The sequence below is a fragment of the Helianthus annuus genome, chromosome 16, assembly GCF_002127325.2.
Source record: "Helianthus annuus cultivar XRQ/B chromosome 16, HanXRQr2.0-SUNRISE, whole genome shotgun sequence".
Classification (NCBI taxonomy): domain Eukaryota; kingdom Viridiplantae; phylum Streptophyta; class Magnoliopsida; order Asterales; family Asteraceae; genus Helianthus; species Helianthus annuus.
The window spans coordinates 108,207,632-108,229,048 of record NC_035448.2 but is presented as its reverse complement, the minus strand read 5'-3'; the positions used below and the strand labels follow the sequence as shown (position 1 = coordinate 108,229,048).

At 39.9% G+C, this 21,417-nt stretch overlaps 1 long non-coding RNA gene across 2 annotated transcripts; it reads right to left on the bottom strand.

Annotated features, from left to right (window-relative positions):
* Positions 1-17,562: 17,562 nt before the first annotated feature.
* LOC110916827 lies at positions 17,563-19,728 on the bottom strand. Of its 2 annotated transcripts, none has more exons than XR_002580068.1 (3): positions 19,134-19,728; positions 18,553-19,036; positions 17,563-17,897 (listed from the first exon to the last, which is right to left on the bottom strand). It is a non-coding gene; the product is annotated as an uncharacterized LOC110916827 (long non-coding RNA). The 2 variants fall into 2 exon arrangements; XR_002580067.1 differs by having other exon boundaries at positions 18,553-18,811; positions 18,898-19,720.
* Between the last annotated feature and the right edge of the window lie 1,689 nt (positions 19,729-21,417).

Below are 21,417 nucleotides of genomic sequence, written 5' to 3'. Positions count from 1 at the left end.
GAACCCTGTGTTGGATGGTAAGTTTCTTCGACTCAAATGTTTTAACGACTTTGCAAATAATATGGTAAAGCAGGTCTTAAAAGATTATGATAAATGGATCATACGTGTGCGTGCGGCGGTTAGATATATGCAGCAATCGCCAGATAGGATTAAAAAATTTGAAGATTTTGCTAGACAACATAGGATGCCGTCTGATGATTGTTTGACTCTTGATTGGCCATCTTGTTGGCTCTCGACTTTTGAAATGTTATCTACGGCTCAGAAGTTTGAGGATGTTTTCAATTGGTTTGAAGAAAAAGATCCAATGTATAAGCGTGAATTGTCCACCACTTGTGGGAGTCCGGTTTATATCAAATGGGAAAAGGTAAGGAAAGCCGTATGTTGCTTGAAAGGTTTGTTTTGGTTAACTGGCAAAAGGTATAACTCGGATGTGACATCTAATATGTTTTTTGGTCAAATTGCCGAAGCCGATTTTGGATTGGTTGATTGGGAAACATCATGGGTACGTAGCGCTAAACTTTTTTTCAGGCCAGTTGAACAGAAATGGAAGTATAATGAGTATTGGGGAGATGTTAAGGATTCAAATATGTTAATATATATTGCGACCATACTTGATCCTCGTTATAAAATGGACTATATTGAATGTTGTTTTGGGGACAGTTTGACGTTGAAACATGAATACACTGACGAAGGAGAACCTTCGTGGAAAAAGAAGGTGGAACTGGTAGTTGCTGCTGCATATGATTTGTTCAATGTGTACGCAACTAAGCTTGGGGCCCCGCATCGAACTGCAAATTTTCAAACTAGCGGTTTTATGGACTACTTGTGCCATGCCACAAGTTCATTACGGATGGGCGATAGACGTGAGGTGGGTTTTGGTGGTAATGTAGGATGCGAAGCGGAAATTGATATATACCTCAATGAGGAACTTATCGCTTTTGATAGATTTGATATACTGGTCTGGTGGAAGGTTAATGAAAAAAGGTTTCCTGTTCTTACTAAAATGGCTAAAGATGTTTTGGCAATTCCAATCTCAGCCGTTACGTTGCTGTCAGATAACAATAACGATGGTAATTTGTTAGGTGATTTTCAAAGTTCTGTGTCTCCTTCAATGGCTGAAGCGTTAGTTTGCACTCAAGATTGGATAAACAACTCAAAAAAGCAAATCAAAGTGCAGGATGCTTCAACTGAACTTGGCAATGTCATGAAAGGTAGTTTTTGTAACTATATACCATGAATGTCATTACTGTGTGTATACACTTTGTATATTCGATATTGTATATATAATGATGGGTTAAATACAGAATCATAAACGATGCAAGAACTGATAGAACCAGTCTAAACCATCCACTTTGTTTATTAAAAATTAAATGAAAAAAAAAGTTTTTTTTTTTTTTTTTTTTTTTTTTTTTTTTTTGTGAAAGATTAAATGATTTGTTTATCTAATTAATTATTTTACTTACTTTATCTCATGTCAATCTACACATGTCCAGATGTTTATATTATATGATTACACATAAATGTATCTGCGTGTGTACGTATATTAATTCAAGTACATCACATAATCATGATTTATTTTAATAGTCATGTTTGAATCTTAGATAAGTATATAAATTTTCAGAGTTGTCGCATGATTATATTTTGTTTTATCACAATAATCTTTTATGCAGGTATCTATGAACAATTGGAGGATGATAGTAGTGGATGCGGGTCGACTTCATCGTGATTTACTGTGTTGCTTGAGATGTTGGAAGCTTAGAAATCAAGGTAGTTAGGTACAATATCGGTTATGGTTTGGTTTGGTTTGAGACTGACCGATTCATGTTGGTTTGCTTTTCAGTTCTGTTGTTTCTCATTTTCAGTTGTGTTAGTTCAGTACGACTAATATTGTGTTGTCTTCTATTTAGTAATCTGCTAGAGATTTGTTCTCTTTGTTTGGGTAACGGGTCTAGTAAGGGCGTTCATGGTCTGAAAACACTCTTCACAGTGCTGTACAAAGATGAGAGATTATGCGGAAACTAAAGGGCCACTTACTGGCCGGTCTCGGTTTTGATCGATTTTAGACCGGGCCAACTGGATACCGTAAAAGTATGTCATATAACCGAATACTATCAAACTATACATCTTATCATATGGCTAGAGCACGACTAGTGGAGCGTGGTAGCTGCAAATGCTCACAAATTCTGGTATAGTTTTTTAGAAATATCTTATTTTATAAATAATAATAAAATCTTATTGACACGTATTCCATCAAATTATTGTGAAAAGCATACAGAACGGAAGTTTCTCATCCATGAAAAGCTGAACACTATCATTGTAAATCATCTCACCAGATTGAGTATGGATGTAGCGCGTGATACTGAAACGAAGATCAAACACGTTGATTCAAAGAATACCCGTGTGTTCTTCCCCAACCCCCCAAGATTCCACCCAAAAGGCACGGAATTTGAAGTGAAAATTTGATTGTCTCAAAATTCAAGTCTGAACTTTTCATTAGCTTTAGCAACATATAAGAGACCGAAATTCGAAAATGGGCCTAAAACACACTTGGGCCAAAAACTAGAACAAAATAAAAGTCCAAAAAACCCACTAAAAAACACAAAACATAAAATAACTCATGGAAATAAGCGTTTTTTGGCCCGGACGACGACCCAAACCGCCGTAGGCGGTTTGTAGCAAGATGGAGCTCGTTCTCACGTTCGTTTCGCCTGGTCGCACGCCCAAAACGGACCCCTGTAGCCCAAGTTAGAGCCATTTTAGTGAAGCCTCTCTTGTTACACGATCTTGGGCCTTCAAATACAAAATAGCCCGCTCCTCCACACTTGGGCCCGCATCATTCCCCCTGGATAGACAAAATTCGCCCTCGAATTACCAACAGGTTCACCATCAGAAGACTCTCCATAATAAGGCAACAGATGCTTCACGTTAAACACATCAGAACAACGAATGTGACTAGGCAGTTTCAGACGATATGCATTCGGATTGATCTTCTCCACGATTTCAACTGGGCCAATCTTCTTCGCTGATAACTTGTTGTATTCCCCAACTGTAAAACGATCTTTAGTCAAAACAGCCCAACAAAATCACCTTCCTCGAACTCAACATGCCTACGCTTCTGATCAGCAGCTTGCTTATACTTCAGATTAGCTCGGGTCAAATGATCATACACAGCACTATGAACTTCATGTAAACCCTCCACAAAATCTTAAACTTTCTTAGGAACAGATCCAGAAAGAGGAAGAGACATCAAATCAAGCGGTCCCCGAGGTTGAGATGAATAAACTATCTGAAATGGGCTATATCCAGTGCTCCGATTAACAACATGATTATGAGCAAACTCAGCTTGGCATAACTTTTGATCCCATGCCTTCACATGATCACCAACCAAACACCTCAGCAAATTCCCAAGTGATCGGTTAACAACTTCAGTTTGCCCATCAGTTTGTGGGTGATAAGCACTACTGAAGTTGAGTTGAGTATTCACCATCTTCCACAAACTACGCCAAAAATGACTCAGAAATCAGGTATCCCGATCAGCCACAATAGAAGAAGGTAGCCCATGCAAACAGTACACGTCACGAAAAAAGAGTTGGGCTACATTAACAGCATCAGTCGTCTTTTTACAGGGAATAAAATGGACCATCTTAGAAAACCGATCCACCACAACAAAGATGGAATCATTACCTCTCTGAGTACGAGGTAACCCCAACACAAAATCCATACTAATATCAACCCATGGCTGAGAGGGGACTGGCAAAGGCAGATAGAGACCCGCATTGGTAGCCGTACCCTTTGAAACTTGACAAATACAGCACCTCTTCACATAACGATCCACCTCTTTCCTCATAGTAGGCCAATAATAAGAAGCTTGCACCAGCTGTAAAGTACGATCACGACCAACATGTCCCTCACCATGTAACTCCTTAATAATCTGCAAGCGAAGACTGGAGTCGGAAATACATAGTTGATTCCCCTTGAACATAAAACCATCATGCAAAAGAAAGTCTGACTTTTTCCCAGTTTCCACATCCTGCAAAATAACTAAGAAATAAGGGTCAATGGCTAACTGCTCACGAATGACCTCCAGACCCGGCACATCGACCTTCATGGATACAAGCAGATTACTCCTCCTGCTTAGGGCGTCAGCAACCCTATTTGAAACACCAGTCTTGTGTTTGACCACAAAAGTAAACTTTTCAAGAAAGGCCAACCGTCGCCCATGTTTATGAGATACCTTGTCTTGAGTACGAATGTGCCTTAGGGAATCATGATCAGTGAATAAAACAAACTCCTTTTGAAACAAGTAATGGCGCCAATGCTTTACAACTTGGACCACTGCATAAAACTCTAGATCATAAGTACTGTACCTCAACTTAGGCCCAGTTAACTTCTTACTAAAATAAGCAACAGGTCGACCACCCTGACTAAGAACCCCACCAATTCCAACCTTTGAGGCATCAGTATGAATTCAAAAACATGAGAAAAATCAGGCAATACCAGAATTGGTGCTGTAGTGAGCTTCTCTTTCACAACTTGAAAAGCCAGCTCTGCCTCATCTGTCCATACAAACGTCTTCCCCTTCATACAATCTGTCACTGGGGCCATAATAGAACTGAAGTGTGGAATAAACCGTCTGTAAAAAGAAGCAAGCCCATGGAAGCTACGAACTTCAGTAATGGTAGTAGGAGTTGGCCAATTTTGAACAGCCGCCACCTTGGATTCATCAACCTGTATCCCATCACCAGAAATAACATACCCTAATAATAACACTTTAGGGGTCATGAACACACACTTCTTGGTGGCTGCATAAAAACGGTCCATGCGAAGTAAGGCCAAAACCTGCCTCACATGCACAACATGGTCGCTGAAAGAAGCACTATAAATGAGAATGTCATCAAAATACACAACCACGAACTTCCCAATAAAAGGTCTAAGCAACTGGTTCATCACACGCATAAAAGTACTTGGTGTGTTTGATAAACCAAATGGCATCTCCAACCACTCGTACAACCCTTCACGAGTCTTGAAGGCAGTCTTCCACTCGTCACCTGGTCTAAGACGAATCTGGTAATACCCACTCTTCAAATCTAACTTCGTAAAAATAATAGAACCACTAATCTGATCAAGTAAGTCATCAAGTCGAGGAATAGGAAACCTATACCTCACAGTAATCTTGTTGATTGCTCGACTGTCAACACACATGCGCCAAGTACCATCTTTCTTTGGAGCCAATAAAGCCGGAACAGCACAAGGGCTCATACTTTCACGAACGTGGCCCTTAGAAATCAACTCCTCAACCTGTCTTCGCAACTCTTCATGCTCAGCAGGGCTCATCCTGTAATGTGGTCTATTGGGTAACTGTGACCCAGGCTCCAAATCAATATGATGTTGGATGTCACGCAAAGGTGGTAATCCATCAGGCAACTCAACAGGAAAAACATCAGAAAATTCCTCAAGCAAAGGAACCATAGCATCAGGAATTTCGACTTCCTCGGGCACTGCCTTCCCTATCAAAACAAAAACATTGTCTGTGTCCTCCAACTCATCTTGAAACTGACTGATGGTCAACAAAGTACCCGACTGTTTTGTGGCTAACTGCTTAGGCTTGCTAGGAACAAGAGTTATCTTCACACCACCAAACAGAAAACTATAAGTATTGGACCGACCATTATGTTCTATATTACACTCGTACTCCCAAGGTCTACCCAACAATAAGTAATACGCGTCCATAGGGACCACATCACACACAACATCATCTTTGTACGTGGACCCAATGGAAATTGAAACAAGTGCCCTTTTAGATACCGTCACTTCACCCCCCTTTTTAAGCCATTGAAGCTTATACGGTTTCGGGTGACTCTCTGTCTTCAAGGCCAACTTTTGAACTGCCTCTTCGGAAATCAAATTGTCACAACTCCCCGAATCAATGACAAACGTGCAAACCTTTCCCAAAATAGTACATGTTGAGTGGAAGATGTTATGCTTCAGCCAGTCATCGCCATCTGCCTTTGGTGTATAGCAAGAACGTCTAACCACCAAGTTCACCCCAACATCACCGGTCACAACCTCCTCTTCGTATTCAGTTTCTTCATTGAACACTGGGTTATTCTCATACTCTTCATACTGATCATCCTCAGACTCAGCAAACAAGTGTCTTTTACCAGCCTTTTTACACTCAGCTTGACGATGGCCTGTTTCACCACAATTGAAACATCTCGGGCCACTACTGCTAGCCCCCTTAGAAGTAGACCTGGTATTGTTAACCCCTAACGTTTGCTGACTAGGCCCGCCACGAGGTGCCCCACTGCCCGACCCAACGTTTCTTTCAGCAGGGGTAAATGAACCGCCCACCCGGCGGTTTTGCTTCTCAAAGGCCAACGCCTGTTGGTGTGCCTCTGGAATGGTTAACGGGTCAAAAAGATTCACGGACTCCATGATTTGAACCCTCAGACCCCCAATATACCGAGAAACAAGTTGTTCCTCTGGTTCTTGAATATCATTCCTAGCAATCAACTGGTAAAACTCTGTGGTATAATCATCAACCGATTTAGCCCCCTGTTTTAAATTTTGCAGACGTTGGTACATCAACCTTTGAAAATTATGAGGCAAAAAGTTGGACCGCAAGCACTTTTTCATCTTGGCCTACGTCACGATCCTTGACTTCCCGAGCCTATTCCGTGTTAATTTCAATTGCTGCCACCACGCAGAGGCCCTACCACGTAACCTGGTAGCGATCAAGGCCACCCGCTTGTTTTCAGGCACCTCCTTGTACTCGAACACCTCCTCCACGGTAGCCAACCAATCGATGAACCCCTCCGGATTCAAACTATCCCCCTCAAATTCTGGAATATCAATCCTTATCCCAGAATCCCAACGCCTGTTACCCCCTCCACGTTCACCCCTTGGTCGCCCTTCCTGTTCGTCTTCGGAAGTCGAACCATCACCAAATGGGTTACTAAAATCAGAGCCATACCCGTCATTGGGTCTCTGCCTCCTACGATTGATCAAGTCGGCCATCCGGTCAGTCAACTGATCGACCACTTGATCCAACCGCTGATCCACTCTCGCCATAAGTCACTGCTTCAACTCTCGTTCATACACTTCATCGAGAGGCCTGTTGTTGTTTCTCCTCGGAGGCATTTTGAGCCAGGAATTCGGCTCTGATACCAACTGATGTAGCGCGTGATACGGAAACGAAGATCAAACACGTTGATTCAAAGAATACCCGTGTTCTTCCCCAACCCCCCAAGATTCCACCCAAAAGGCACGGAATTTGAAGTGAAAATTTGATTGTCTCAAAATTCAAGTCTGAACTTTTCATTAGCTTTAGCAACATATAAATAGAGACCGAAATTCGAAAATGGGTCTAAAACACACTTGGGCCAAAAACTAGAACAAAATAAAAGTCCAAAAAACCCACTAAAACACAAAACATAAAATAACTCATGGAAATAAGCGTTTTTTGGCCCGGACGATGACCCAAACCGCCGTAGCCCAAGTTAGAGCCATTTTAGTGAAGCCCCTTTTGTTACACGATCTTGGGCCTCCAAATACAAAATAGCCCGCTCCTCCACACTTGGGCCCGCATCAGTATGAAAACCAGGAAATTTGTATTACATATGTTCTTTAAATCCATCTTGTTCAATATCATAGAACGGAAGTTCATCGACTATCATCATTTTTACAAGACATTTTTGAACAAGCTCTTGTTCTAACTTCTGAGTTGGCACGGGTCAAGCACGTTTAGGCATATTTACGCCCATGAGACAATCAACGATCACCCAGGTGATATCGTTTCCGTTTCTGGTTTGTAGTAGGCCAGTGACAAAATCCATGGCAGTCTGTTCCCATTTCCATATGGGTGTTTCCGGTTGCTAACACAAAGCAGAAGGTTTCTGATATTCCACCTTGACTTTCACACAAGTAAAAATTTTTCACATACTTTGCTATGTGGGCTTTCATGCCCGTCACCAGTACAAGATTTATAGATTCTAACATCTCCTATCAAAACCCAGATGACTAAAATATCGAGGCTGATGTGCTTCGATCAACACAAGTTCCCTACGGTTGCCGTATAGTGGGATCCATATTCATTCCGTGAAGTAGCGAATATCGTCCGACTTGCCAAAAGTTGCTCCTCCATGCCCCGCATGGACGCAACTTGAAATTTCTCTTCATTCAGTGTTTCGGTTTGAACTGGGCGAATCTGATCGGGTAGACTAGAGTCGATGGTGAGCTGCAAGCTCGTACGCGTTTAGGTTCCATAGTCGCAATCGCTCGAGAGTTCCATCCAGCGATGCCATCACATGTTTAGCTCTTTCGAAACAAGGGTACACCGGAGGCCCTTGTGATCGGTCTAAGTAGTGCATTTGGTACCGTCCAAGTAATGCCTCCAACTTGAATCCAAAGACTATGGCTTCCACCGTAGGTTGTGACTCATGCAATACTGCTTGTAAATGCACTACGTAAGCCATTACCTTCTCATGTTGCATCGGCGTGTAACTGGGACTCTGATTCGAACCATCAAGGTATACCACTAGATCACCCGTACACTCGGGTAAAGACGATGCTCAGTGCATTGTAGAGTTGGGTTTCAAAAGCTGAAAAGATGCCCTCCTGTTTTGTCTCTCATGAATACACAACACCCTGCTGTGCTAAAGAGATTAAAGCTGCGCGATCTTCGAAAATCCCGCGATGCATCTACGATAGTATCTAGTGAGACCATTGTTGCAGAAATCGGCCTAGGCGGCCGATTAATCGGCGCCTAGGCGCTAGGCGGTCACTTACTGCCTAATTTTGAACTAGGCGGTCAATTAATCGGTTATGGTCAAAAATCGGTCAAAATCGGTCCTAGGCGGTCAAAATCGGTCCTAGGCGGTCAAAAATCGGATTAATCGGACAATATTAGTCGGTCAAAATCGGTCCTAGGCGGTCCTAGGCGGTCAAAATCGGTCAAAATCGAACCATACTATCTGAAACTTGAAGTATTTATGTGAATTTTGAAGTATTATTTTTATATTATTGGGTATATATATATAATTTTGAAAAAATACATACAAAAATCCCATTCCGATTAATCCCGGTTAATCCCTAGGCTGTACCTCACCGCCCGACTAGCGCCTAGCGCCTTCTACAACGTTGAGTGAGACCAAGAAATTGATGTATCCCCGAAGGCTTTGGTGCCGATCAATTTCTAATAAAATGGATCTCAGCGAGATCCACGTGTATCCCTACTTCGTTGACTACGCGACCAAGAAAGTGTACTTCTCGAATCCTGAAGTCACACTTAGGTAGACTTTGTATGGAGTTGCTCCTCTCCTAGGAGCTCTAAGATGATATTCAAGTGCCGTTCATGGTGTTCCTTTCTCCTTGAAGTGGTTCAAAACGTCATAGATAAACACGATTGACGAATCTGGTGAGATAAGGTTGACACATACTACTCATGTGATCCCTAAGGCTGCTGGTGTGTTGGATAACTTAAACAACAAGAACAGAAAATCGTAGTGGTCGTACTGTGCCTGTAACGCCGTGTTAGGAATCGTCCTCCCCTGGGTCTGCCATCAGGTGACAGTCCGATCTTAAGTCGGTTTCCGAATAGAAACTTGATCATTGCAGCGGGTCAAGCAGGTCGTCGATGCGAGATAGAGGGTGACGGTCTATGATTGCCACCTTGTGGTAGTTTGTACACGTACGAAAGGACTCGTCCTTCATTCCCACAACAGAGCTCGGGCTCCCCAAGACGAGGAGCTAGATCGATAAAACTCCTATCCAGTAGTTCCTGAAGTTGATCGGACAGTTCTTGCAACCCTCTAGGCGTAAGACGATAAGAGGTGCCAGAAATCAGGACTGCTTCTGGTGTGATACACATCGGATATTCCTCCTGACAATGTGGGGGAAAACCTGGAAGTTCCTCGGGCTGCGCACCGGTAATCGATGATTGGGTAGCAGGGTTGGTGAAACACTTCTGGGCTCCCATCGCCGAAGTGATGCTAACAATCAGTGAATCCCTACCATGAAGAGATATACATGCGATTTCCTCCTTACAGAAGATCTCTGCTTGAGGCTTGGACATCCGGTCCATACTATCTACTACACTCAATGTCGAACTCGTGACCTACAAGATTGAGTTGCACCTTAGGTGAACGTGTGAGACTTCAATTGGCTTGCCATCAGCTACTACTACAACATGTCTGTCTTCAGAGGCATCAGTATTAAACAGAACAGGGGCGAAGCGATTAGTTACTCAAAAACATACAAGCTACCATGTTGCTATTATGCCTGGCGCCGCCTACGCCAATCCTAAATGCCCTTCCACGAGCACCGCTTCTAGTGTTGTTGTTACGGTTACGAGGATTCCCAATACTGTCATTGTTCCCTGGGTTGTTGATGTCTTGAACTTAACAACGCCCAATCCTTGTCAAAGTCACCTCCATTTCCATACTGAAAGTTATGATTTGCGAGTACCTTGTTGTCGCCGTGGCCATTGCCTCTAATGTTGTTGCTTTGAAAATAGATCCTTGCGATCCCCCTTTTTTTTTCCTTAGGGTCCACCTTCCCATCGTTCTTGTCACGTCCTAGGGTACTGCCCATGGTGCTAGTAGTTACACATCCCACATTTCAGTCGGTTTCCAGCGTTTATGCCCCGGTTGATTCGTAAGAGTTGCCCCCCAGACGTTGCTTACTAGGGTTAGGGACTCGATTGAAGTTAACCTACTGAGGTTCGTTGTCAGAGAGCAGGTTCATCCTAATGCAAGGGTTGGTAATGCATCACGTTCATCTTCTTGTCAATCGGTCTTGCGAGTCGATTGAATAGCGCATAGTAAATCGTTAGAGAATCATAGAGGTGTCCATACTTCTGAATTTGAGGCGTCAATTTGTTGCATCAAAGTAAACGAGAAAGGTGAGAAAGTATAGACCAAACATTTAACGTTTCGACAACTGTCTCAAGGACGTTCGCACTATCACCTAACATTTCTACACGGCTCGCTAGACGTTCAGTTACGTGTTCAGGTATCACTCAATATCATCTAGACTCGTAAGGGTTTATAGGGAAGTGAAAGGACCACGTTCAAACAGGAGACAACCATTGCTATGACCCCTATGGATCATTGTGTTTCACATTTGGTCGAATAGTGGAATGGAACCCCTTTCACACTTGTTAGGCCTCGTTGGGACTCACATGCACCCCGCATTATTATTATGTGTGCACCCACAATAATAATATGATTTGCATGCTCGTCTCAGTTCCTCCTAACTCATGTTAAATGGTTCCTCAGACTCGAGTAGCAAGACAAGGACATCACAAAACGTGGGTCATGAATGTCTAGGGAAACACCACACTATCAATCACTTAACACATGCAAGTAATACATGAATTCATATTGTTGTGCTAAACGTGCATGCAATATTATATGTAAGTGTTCACTAGTTATGCAGTGCAATGAGTAAACGAGAGACGAACCTTGCAGTCTGGGGCTGAGTGTCATGGTCATATTCAGAACTTGTTCGGTTATAGTCTGGTTTTATAAAAACATTTTAAAACCAAATTCATTATAACCAGTGGCTCTAATACCAAACTATCACACCCCAAAAATACCACATGCGGAAACCCCCACGAGGCGTGTGACGTACCAGGATCTAGCCACCAATCACATTGAACTCATGACAAGATTTCAAATAAAATCTTTCATTCATTAACATAAAGTGTTACAAACATTAAATGTAATATAACGTGTTCAGCGGAAGCATAAACCATTAGTTAAGTGTTTCATAAACCATATATATGAAAACCATTCGACTTGTCTCGCGATTCCATGTATTTCGACCCATGACCACTCCAGCCTCCCAGACAGCAAGTTCCACATCTACACATATCTATAACCTGCAAGCATGCAAACAAGTGTATCAGACAAGGCTGGTGAGTTCACAGTTTCATGAAAACGTTTGGTTACCAAGTGTTTAATCCAGTTTAAATAACGATTTCGAAAGTAATGTTGATAATAACTCGAGTACCGTACAAGATGGCTTCCAGATTGTTTTGCCCGTCCCCAATGCCCCCTATCTAAGCATTGGTCATGATTAAGGTCATTAGTTAACGCCCGTCCTCTCATGTACGATGTGAGGTTGCCAAGCATAATAGCGCTATCAACTAATACCCCGTTGCCTCTCTGGTAACTATTCGGTAGAAGATGAGACTTAAGGTGATAGGAAATGAGTGTATTATCCAACATTCCAGTTTTTACCCAGAAAGACTTATTCTTTTCAGGAATACCCATTTGATTTACCCAAAGACTTATTCCTCTCAGGAATACCCAATTGATTGTCCCACCCACCGGGACGCATGCTCAAGAGAAGTGAACTCACCTTAGACTGCTAGGTATGTTACGTTACATTACCCGTTCCATGTTGGTCAACCAAACCCTACCAAGGTTACCAAAGATGATCAGTTTCGTAAACACATATCCAAACCACGTATTCAGCAAATCACATGTAACGCCATTGTCACGTAACACATAGCAAACGCTTAGATTTCATACACGTTCATAACAAAAGTTCACGTTCCAAACAATAGTTACCAATAAAATCAGTTTCATAAACAATCGAGTCACGTATTTTACACAGTTTTCATTTATCACAAAGATTTCTATATACATGTAGCAAATACCCAATCCTCATATAAGTCCATATCCCATGTGTGTCACGTAACAACATATAACATGCAGGTTTGCTATTCACACAAGTCACACCAGATCTCTCATTCTTATTAACATGCAACAATAGCTTTCATAAGCACAGAACATCCATTATAAAACATCATAAACATTACTGTTTGTTTACACACATGCACCATCTCCACGAAGAATCATTCTTCATGGAATGCTCCCTTGGCGAATAATCCCCTAACGAAGTACTATCCTTCGTCGGGGTTGAGCACGTCGAAGAATCCATAAAGGTTAGTCAAAACTTTCCAACGAAGATTTAGATTCTTCGTCGGGGCAGTTCTTCATCGCTGCCTTCACAGACGGTTACACTTCCTTCAATCACTAACAATAGTTAACAAAATCTTTGGCACGATTAAAGGATCAAACAACACTTATCTTTCAAGTTAAAACAACCCTAATTGATGTTTATCGTCAAAACTAACAACACCACAAAGATAACATCGAAACACATGCCCTAATCATCATTTAACAGTTTAATAATCATACTCATGGATTACATTGACAACAACCATTCGATTAAGTGAATAACATATCACTCAACAATTCCTCTTGGGTGTGTGACTCTCAGTTAGTAACCAAAACATCGTCAACAATCGGTGAACCTCATACCTAACTAATACCGAAAACCTTTTATCATGCACAATCATAAAACAACACTAATCCGAAGTCATCATTCATATCAGTGCACATAACCACACATGTCCATGATCAATTTAGTTTATACCCAAAAATCATTAATCAACAAGTTAATCAAAACCGAAGGGAATCAGGAATCACGTATCGTAACAAGAGTAAACATACTAACCGAACGATTGTGAGTACACGATGATATGCTAGGACAACGAGAGAGGGAGCTTCAACCAGGGCTGCCGTCAGTTTCGAGAGGGAGAGGGTTTTTGTGTTTGCGGTTACAGGTTATGAAATGTTATATGCATATGATTCTGGGCCTCGAACAACCTGGGCCGAAGGCCCTTTTCGGCAAAGTCTCCCTTGGCGAAGACCATTCTTCGCCATGTGTGAGTGTGACGAAGGATCAACCTTCGTCGGAGGTTGGTTGTGACGAAGGATCAACCTTCGTCGAGGAGTAAGTGTGACGAAGGACCACTCTTCGTCGAGTGTTTCTCAATCAGGGTTAAACATAATTATAAACATTACACCATACTTAAGTTTTCACGTAACATCCAAACGTAATCAATACTTTAATCATTCAAATATCATGCACAAGATACAACATAAAATGAGTTGTGAAACAAATGATGCGTAGAGGAAAGGCCTTGAAATCTCGAGTTGTCACAAATGAGACATCAGGATCGTAGTTAGGAAATAAATTTCAGAGTTTCAGAACACCAAACTTTTATTAAACAAAATGGTATAAGACCCATATTTCATTCATAATATCTTTATAGGGATAAACCCTAGTTGCTGAAAACAAAAACTTTTATTTAGGTAACTTTATAGCCACTTTCTTTAAGCCTTCAGTGCTCCATAGCTGGCTTCTTATAGCTTCGCATTAAGTTACCTGAAACGCTTTTTAAAAATATTTTATTAGCAAGAAATACTGGCGAGTACATTCCAGTTTATAAAAATGAGCTTTTATAACTTTACAGTATTAAGAGCGATTACAATGTTTATATCTACCCAATTACTCGTTCAGTACTTGTCACTCGACGGATCTGTGACTATGGTCATATCACACATTGGCTACCCATGTCCAATTGTGAAGATTATCAAGTACTGTATACAAACCCCATAATACTGGCAGCAATTGTAGAATACAAAGACTTAATCACTGTAGTTATAACTAATAAACATTTGAGGTTTTGTAAAGCATTTTAAATAAATGGTCACAAACTGTGAGAAAAAGAGAATGACCCACGTTGTAAACTTAGGTACTTCTACGGGCTTCCTGGTGATAATTCCTTATTATTTTCTTGAGATTCTATTAAAAACATACAATGCACGCGTGGTAGTAAAATAAACCAAATCACATTAGCCATACAACACGAGACAGAACCCCAACGGACTTAGTCAGGCAGAGCCTTGACATGTGTTGCTGGGTCCTAGATCAATCGGGTAGGATAACGAGTTAGTGATTGGGGGTTAAAATACTTACAACGGAGCATATCTTCGTGTGTTAGAGATATAATTTTGGACTATAGAGACAGAGAGAAAGAAAGAGATGAACGATTTGCAACTGCTGCTGCCCTGCTCTATTTATACAAATTTCCGGAGCCTGTCGCGCCCTGCGAGAGCATCCCTAGCTATGGCTAGGGTTGTTGAGTTAACCCTAGACCCAACACGTGTCAGCATGGGTGTCCGACAAGAAACAAGTCCGCCGCGCCACGCGACCGGCTCACCTAATCCTGGTGCACCGCACAACAGATATAAAATTAAGATTTTTTTATTTTTTAATTAAATAAATGTTATATGGGTTCGGTTATTTCGCAGCCCCCGACCCCTATCCCGGGAGCGGGCACCGCGAGATCCAGATGGGTGGTATCGGTGTTTAATAATTTGGCAGCAGAATACATCAGGACCGTAGTTAGGAAATATTTTTATCAGAGTAAACCACCAACTTTTATGATAATAAAGCTTTGGGATAAAGCCCAAGTTCATTTGACAATACAATTTATAGGGATAACCCTATTTATTGAAAACAAAAACTTCTTCTTTATTTAGGTAACTTTTATAGCCACTTTTCCAAGCCTTCAGTGCTCTCCAGCTGGCTTCTATTTGGCTTTCACATTGTGTTACCTAAAACGCGTTTTGAAAACATTTTATCAGCAAGAAATACTGGCAAGTACATTCCATTTTGGTAAAGCATTAGTTGTTTACACATTATAGTATTAATGGTGATGGCAATATTTATATCTACACAATTACTCGGTCAGTACGTGTCACTCGACGGATCTGTGACTACGGTCATATCACACACTGGATACACGTGCCCAATTGTGAAGGTTATCAAGTACTGTATACAAACCCCATAATACTGGCAGCAATTGTAGAATTATAAAAACTTAATCACTTTTGAGGTTTTGGTAAAACATTTTGACTCATAAAAACGTACTCTCAAATATTGAGAAAAAGTGAATGTACTTACATTGTTGACTTAGGTGATACTACTATGGCTTCTTGGTGATTCTCCTGGTTAGTATCTATTAAAATTAAACAATGCAAACGTGTTAGTAAAATAACCCAATTCACATTAACCATACAACTCGAGACAGAATTCCAATGACAGAGTCGGGCAGTGGCGACATGCATTACGGAATCCGAGATCAATCGGGTGTACACACGAGACAGAGTTCCAATGACTGAGTCGGGCAGAGCCGACATGCATTACGGAATCCTAAATCGATCGTGTAAGGTAATAGCAGGGTTATAGTACTTACAACGAGGCAGAGCTTCGCTTTATAGTGGGTATTATGCCCGGGTATAATAATAGCTATTCAGAAGTTTGAGAGGAAATTCAGAAATTGAACGAGTTGAAACTGAGCTCGTTGAGCTCTATTTATAGGTTGATCAAAGGCGGCTCGCACCCCGCGTGGAAGGCAAAGAAGGCCTTCGCGGCCCGCGAGGAACCGCGTGTCAACTATAGCCTTGACCAGTCAGCGTACTAGCCTTGGTCACATGCCACGTGGCAGTCTGCCTTGTCCGACGAACAAAGGTAGTCGCGGCCCGCGACAGACCAGGGTGGTCTCAGTCGCGCCCCGCGAGCGAATGTTGAATTTCGTGTTTCTTGTTTTTCTAAGTGTAGGGCTAATTCGGGCTCGTTTCTCGCGTACGGGGTATATTTTAGGACCTTTAGGGGTGTCCAAAAATACTTTTTTAGGAGGGTCGTTATAGGTTACGTATATACGGGGTATTTTAGGGCGGTTTCGAGGGTTGTTATAGTAGCGTATAACACAAGTATGTAACATGTATAAGTATAAAAATAAATTCCATTATGATCAAAGCCTTGAATTACAAGATTGGGAAGAGAGTAGGAATGTGATATGATTATAAGTTTCCGAAAATAGAGTTACGAATACACTTTCTAAATAAGGAAGGTACGGAAAATGCGAAGCGCTACATCTATAGTATGAAACAAATATTAAGTGCAAGAAACTGCTAGAGAAAGTATATAAAGTCAGTAACAATGAAGTATCAAAGTGACGAAGTATCAGCCCTGTTGCACACTAAATTTGCTAAGTGGGCTGCAAAAATGACAAGTTAACATAACAAAAAAGTCATTATTACCTTAAAGTTTAAAAGATATATGTTTAAGAACAAGGACTACATTACAAAGCACCGCCAGTTTATGTTCAAAGGTTACATTGCTGCAAGCCAAACTTGAAAGTTATGTATGTTTGGCCATCTGACATCTGGAAAATTAATAAGTATCATAATGCTACTTTCCCTTTTTGTCTTAAGGCTTTTATCTATTATTATTTGAAACCAAACAAACCCTAGCATATAACTTATAGTCGACTTGCTGTGTAACTGAAACTTAGTTTCCAAATAACTAAAGTTCTTGATTAGCGTTTGAGATTATAGTTTATAACCGACCTGTGCACACCCCGGCCTATGCTTCTACATTTCAATATGACTCGATCAACACTTATTTCACATCTCTGACACGACCAAATACAACCCACTCAAGCCGAGTAGACCAATTATAGTCTATTAAGACTCATAATGCATCAATAAGAAATATCATCACCCTTAAATCCATCATGATTGTATCACTTGTTGTAACTCATTATAACCTAATATCACCAATTTCAACAAAATATGAACCATTAACAACATCCAACTTACAAGTTACAACCTTATATGATCAATTAAGATAGCCAATTACAACAAATTATGAATCATTGTATCCAAATATTACCTTATACAATCTTACATTTATATTACCTTATTTGCAAAATCAATCTAGCAAATAATTAAAATATTAGTAAATACTATTCTTCTAATCATTTTGTAGTTAAGGAACTTATATATGATATATGCCTTCTTTGGCTCTTCGGCCACATGATACAGTAGAAGCAAACGACGGGAATGATGAATGACTAACCAAAACCTATTCAGCCAAAAAGTAAGAGCAGAATAAAACAACACATTATTCATGGAAATTAAAACCCTCCACCATCACTCCCGCATTCACTCCACAAAATGTTGTTAGCTCAACTGAAAAATAAGAAAAATGATTACTTAGTGATTTATACATTATATTAGATTAAAAACTAGCATTAACATAAACCATCGAACAAGCATATCTATAATCATGTGAAGAACGTTTAAATATTTTTAATAACTGAGAGGTAAACTTTAAGCTAGCATCTTAATTACTCAAATATCAAGATAGGAAAGTTATTAAAATTTAAGCAATTAAACAGAGCACGTGATAAATACTTAATATATTTTCATGAGTAAACTGCCATTTTGGTCCCTGTGGTTTCAGTTTTATTGCCATTTTAGTCCAAAAATGAAATCAGGTCATATTTATCTTATAAAATCCTGATATTTTGTCCTTTTTCTCAGGGGCAAATAAGGTTATATTTGTCTTATAAAAGATGGTGTTTATTTATAAAAAAGAAATGACCATTTTGCCCCTGATGAAAAGGACAAAATAGCAGGATTTTATAAGAAAAATATGACCTGGTTTTATTTTTGGACCAAAATGGCAATAAAACTGAAACCACAGGGACCCATATACAAAAGGTTTGAGTTTTGGACTAAACTGGTAAAAGTGACCAAACCACAGGGACCAAAATGGCAGTTTACTCTATTTTCATACAAATAAATGAATTTTTTTTTTGTTCTGCGTAAAGAAAAAACTTACCATAGAAGTCACTAAATATGGCAGGTACTAATGTAAGCACTACAAGCACGAATTTGATCACGACTCCGATTTTAAGCCGGAAGTTTTCGCGGTGTGGACAATCTTCTGGTAGGTTATGATAATGCAATGTGTCGTTGTATGTTACTGCTATGGTTATATTGAACAAATACGTGATTTTAGTTAAGGGATAACAAATGTCCAGTTAAATGGTAGAGCTGAAAACAAAAGGATTTTGTGCGACAAATAATTGGTCAACAACCTACAAATTTGTATAGAGAGATGTTAAAAAAAAACTTGGTATGTAAATAATTGAACAAATATATCTAACACAATATAGTCACTTACTGTGAAAATTGTAGCAAAGTAGGTCAATAGTGACTCTAATGACATGTTTAAAGTTGCTTTAAGATCATTTCCATATACATATTGTATCCTAGGGAAGCTATTCCTCCATAGTCCATAGAAGAATAGGCTTCTTACCATCCTATTTCAAGACATTCACATAAAGAAAAAAAGTAAAAAAAACCTAAATTAAAAGTTATAAAATTAACGTACAGAAATGCCCATAAAAAGACACTCACATTATCAAGACTACTATTTTGTAGTTTTCTTTTTCTTGCATGGATGAGTAAAACATGGGCATATCACCTCAAAAGGGGTAAACGTAGAATCCTATTGTCATGTCTATGGTTGACTTGTTAAAAGTTTTAAGTTAGTGAAACTAAAAATGGGCATAGTCGTAAAAGAAACTTATTTTGATCTTTGGTGACACAATTTGTATAGCGTCGTACACTAAAGCGTAGAATAACGTCGTAACTATTTTGGATTAAAAAATATAAAAATCAAAGGCCATGAGGGTGATATAGGTGTGGATTCAAGTTACAAAGGCACTTTAATGGAGGGATACTACAAGTGATGAAGGAGGCGTTGATAGATGATAGAAGAAAATTCTGAATTAGGAGAAGGATATATATAGAAAGAGGAAAGTGAATTAGATGAAATATATATAGAATTAAGACATTAATTGAAAAACAAAAAGATAAATTGATTTAAAGAATGTTGAAATATGATTGGTTGGAGGGGTTGTTTGATAAGTTTGTTTCTTCTCCATGCTGTACGAAAGGGACCTTACAGGGATATCCCTGATCTTCCGCTAGCAACTCATGTTTTGTTTTGCTTTCACTTTTGCTGGAACACTATCAAAACTTAACAAATCAATAATTATTTTGAGTTTTCACATACGGTATTACTATACTCCTTGTCTTTTCCTAATTTTCCTAATTTTTATTATCATGTAAAATGCATGTATATGGTACATGCATGTATACATCATGAAACATTTTTCTTCTTGCTTTTTTTCATGCAATTTATCACTCAAGACTCAATAATTTGATTTGTGTAACAAACAATACATAATTCTAGAAAGCTTGTTAAAACTTTTAAATGAGATCATTTAATTGGTTTATGTTAATATTTAGGTTGGGTGGTGTGGAATAAAGCCTCTTGGGGCTTTAAATCATCACGCTTGCGCCACATCAACGCTACCTAGGCTGTGAGGCAACAATGACACCCCCTTTTAACATCCATGTTGTTGTTTAGCGCCCCCTTAAAAACAAAAAAAATATTTGATTGGTTGCTTCAAGGGGGTCCCCACTCTCACTCCCTCTAACGCCCGTTAAACCGCTGCACTGACTTCCATAAAGCTCCATCCTTTAACATACGTGTTGTTTATTTTATTGAATTTCAATTAGGCCTACTTATTGTTTTTTATTTATCAAGAAAATACAAAAAATCTGATAAAATAATAAAATACTTAAAATTAATATTACAATGAGTTAATTATTCAGGTAGTCCCTGTGGTTTGTTCGCCTTTAGTCCTCAACTTTATCCCCAACTTTCTAAAATTACATTCATGTTCCCTGTATTGTTACTCGGATAGTTCGTAGAGTGGATGGGCGTTAGTTTATGGCGTTAAGTGGGTGTGAATTGACACAATTGCCCATCTAACATTTAAAATGTATTTTATGTTTTTTTATTTTAATTTATTTGTGAACCCACCAACACCTACTTCATCTTCAACATCATCCTCCTCCTCCTCCTCCTTTACCAGACTACCACCATCACCATCTACTTCATCTTCAACCTCCACCTACCACCATCAACATCCTCCACCTTTAATTTCCATCTCAACAACACTCATCACGTGCAGATCTATATCGGAATGGATCCGGATATCTGGTTTTTGGGCCGAATTAGTGAAGCAAATCTGTATCTAAATGGACGCGTCTCCAGTAGTGAAGGATTATGGTGGCGAAAACATCCGGTGCTTCGTTACCTAGCGGAAGAAGAGTTGTTTCGGCGAACCTTAAGAACTAGATCTCTAACATATTCAGTAACGATGACATTTTACAGTTCAATATCTGGTGTTCACATCCTCCTGATCTGCACAGATTTAACCAGTATCTAGCCTAGCAACATTTCAACCATTGACATCAAGTAATTATCAACACCAATGCAATACTCTATTACTAACATCTAAACTTCAAAGTTCTTTTAATACTGTTGCTTAGTATATAAAATCAGACATCAATTTCAGCATCATAAACCTAAATTCAATTAAAACACTAGCATAAACCTAACCTCAAAATACAACAATTTAGCACCAAGATTTGAACTTTTATCCAACTAACCTTCTAAATTATTTTCAAACAAACCAACACAATTATCCAAAGAGGCTGCTACTTCTCCACAACACATTAAACCCGGAACAAGGTAACAGCCGACACATCACCGGAACCGTCAGGTGGTGTTTTCGGCGATGGTGGTTCACCGGTGCATCGGTGGGGATGAATGGTTGCCGGAGGT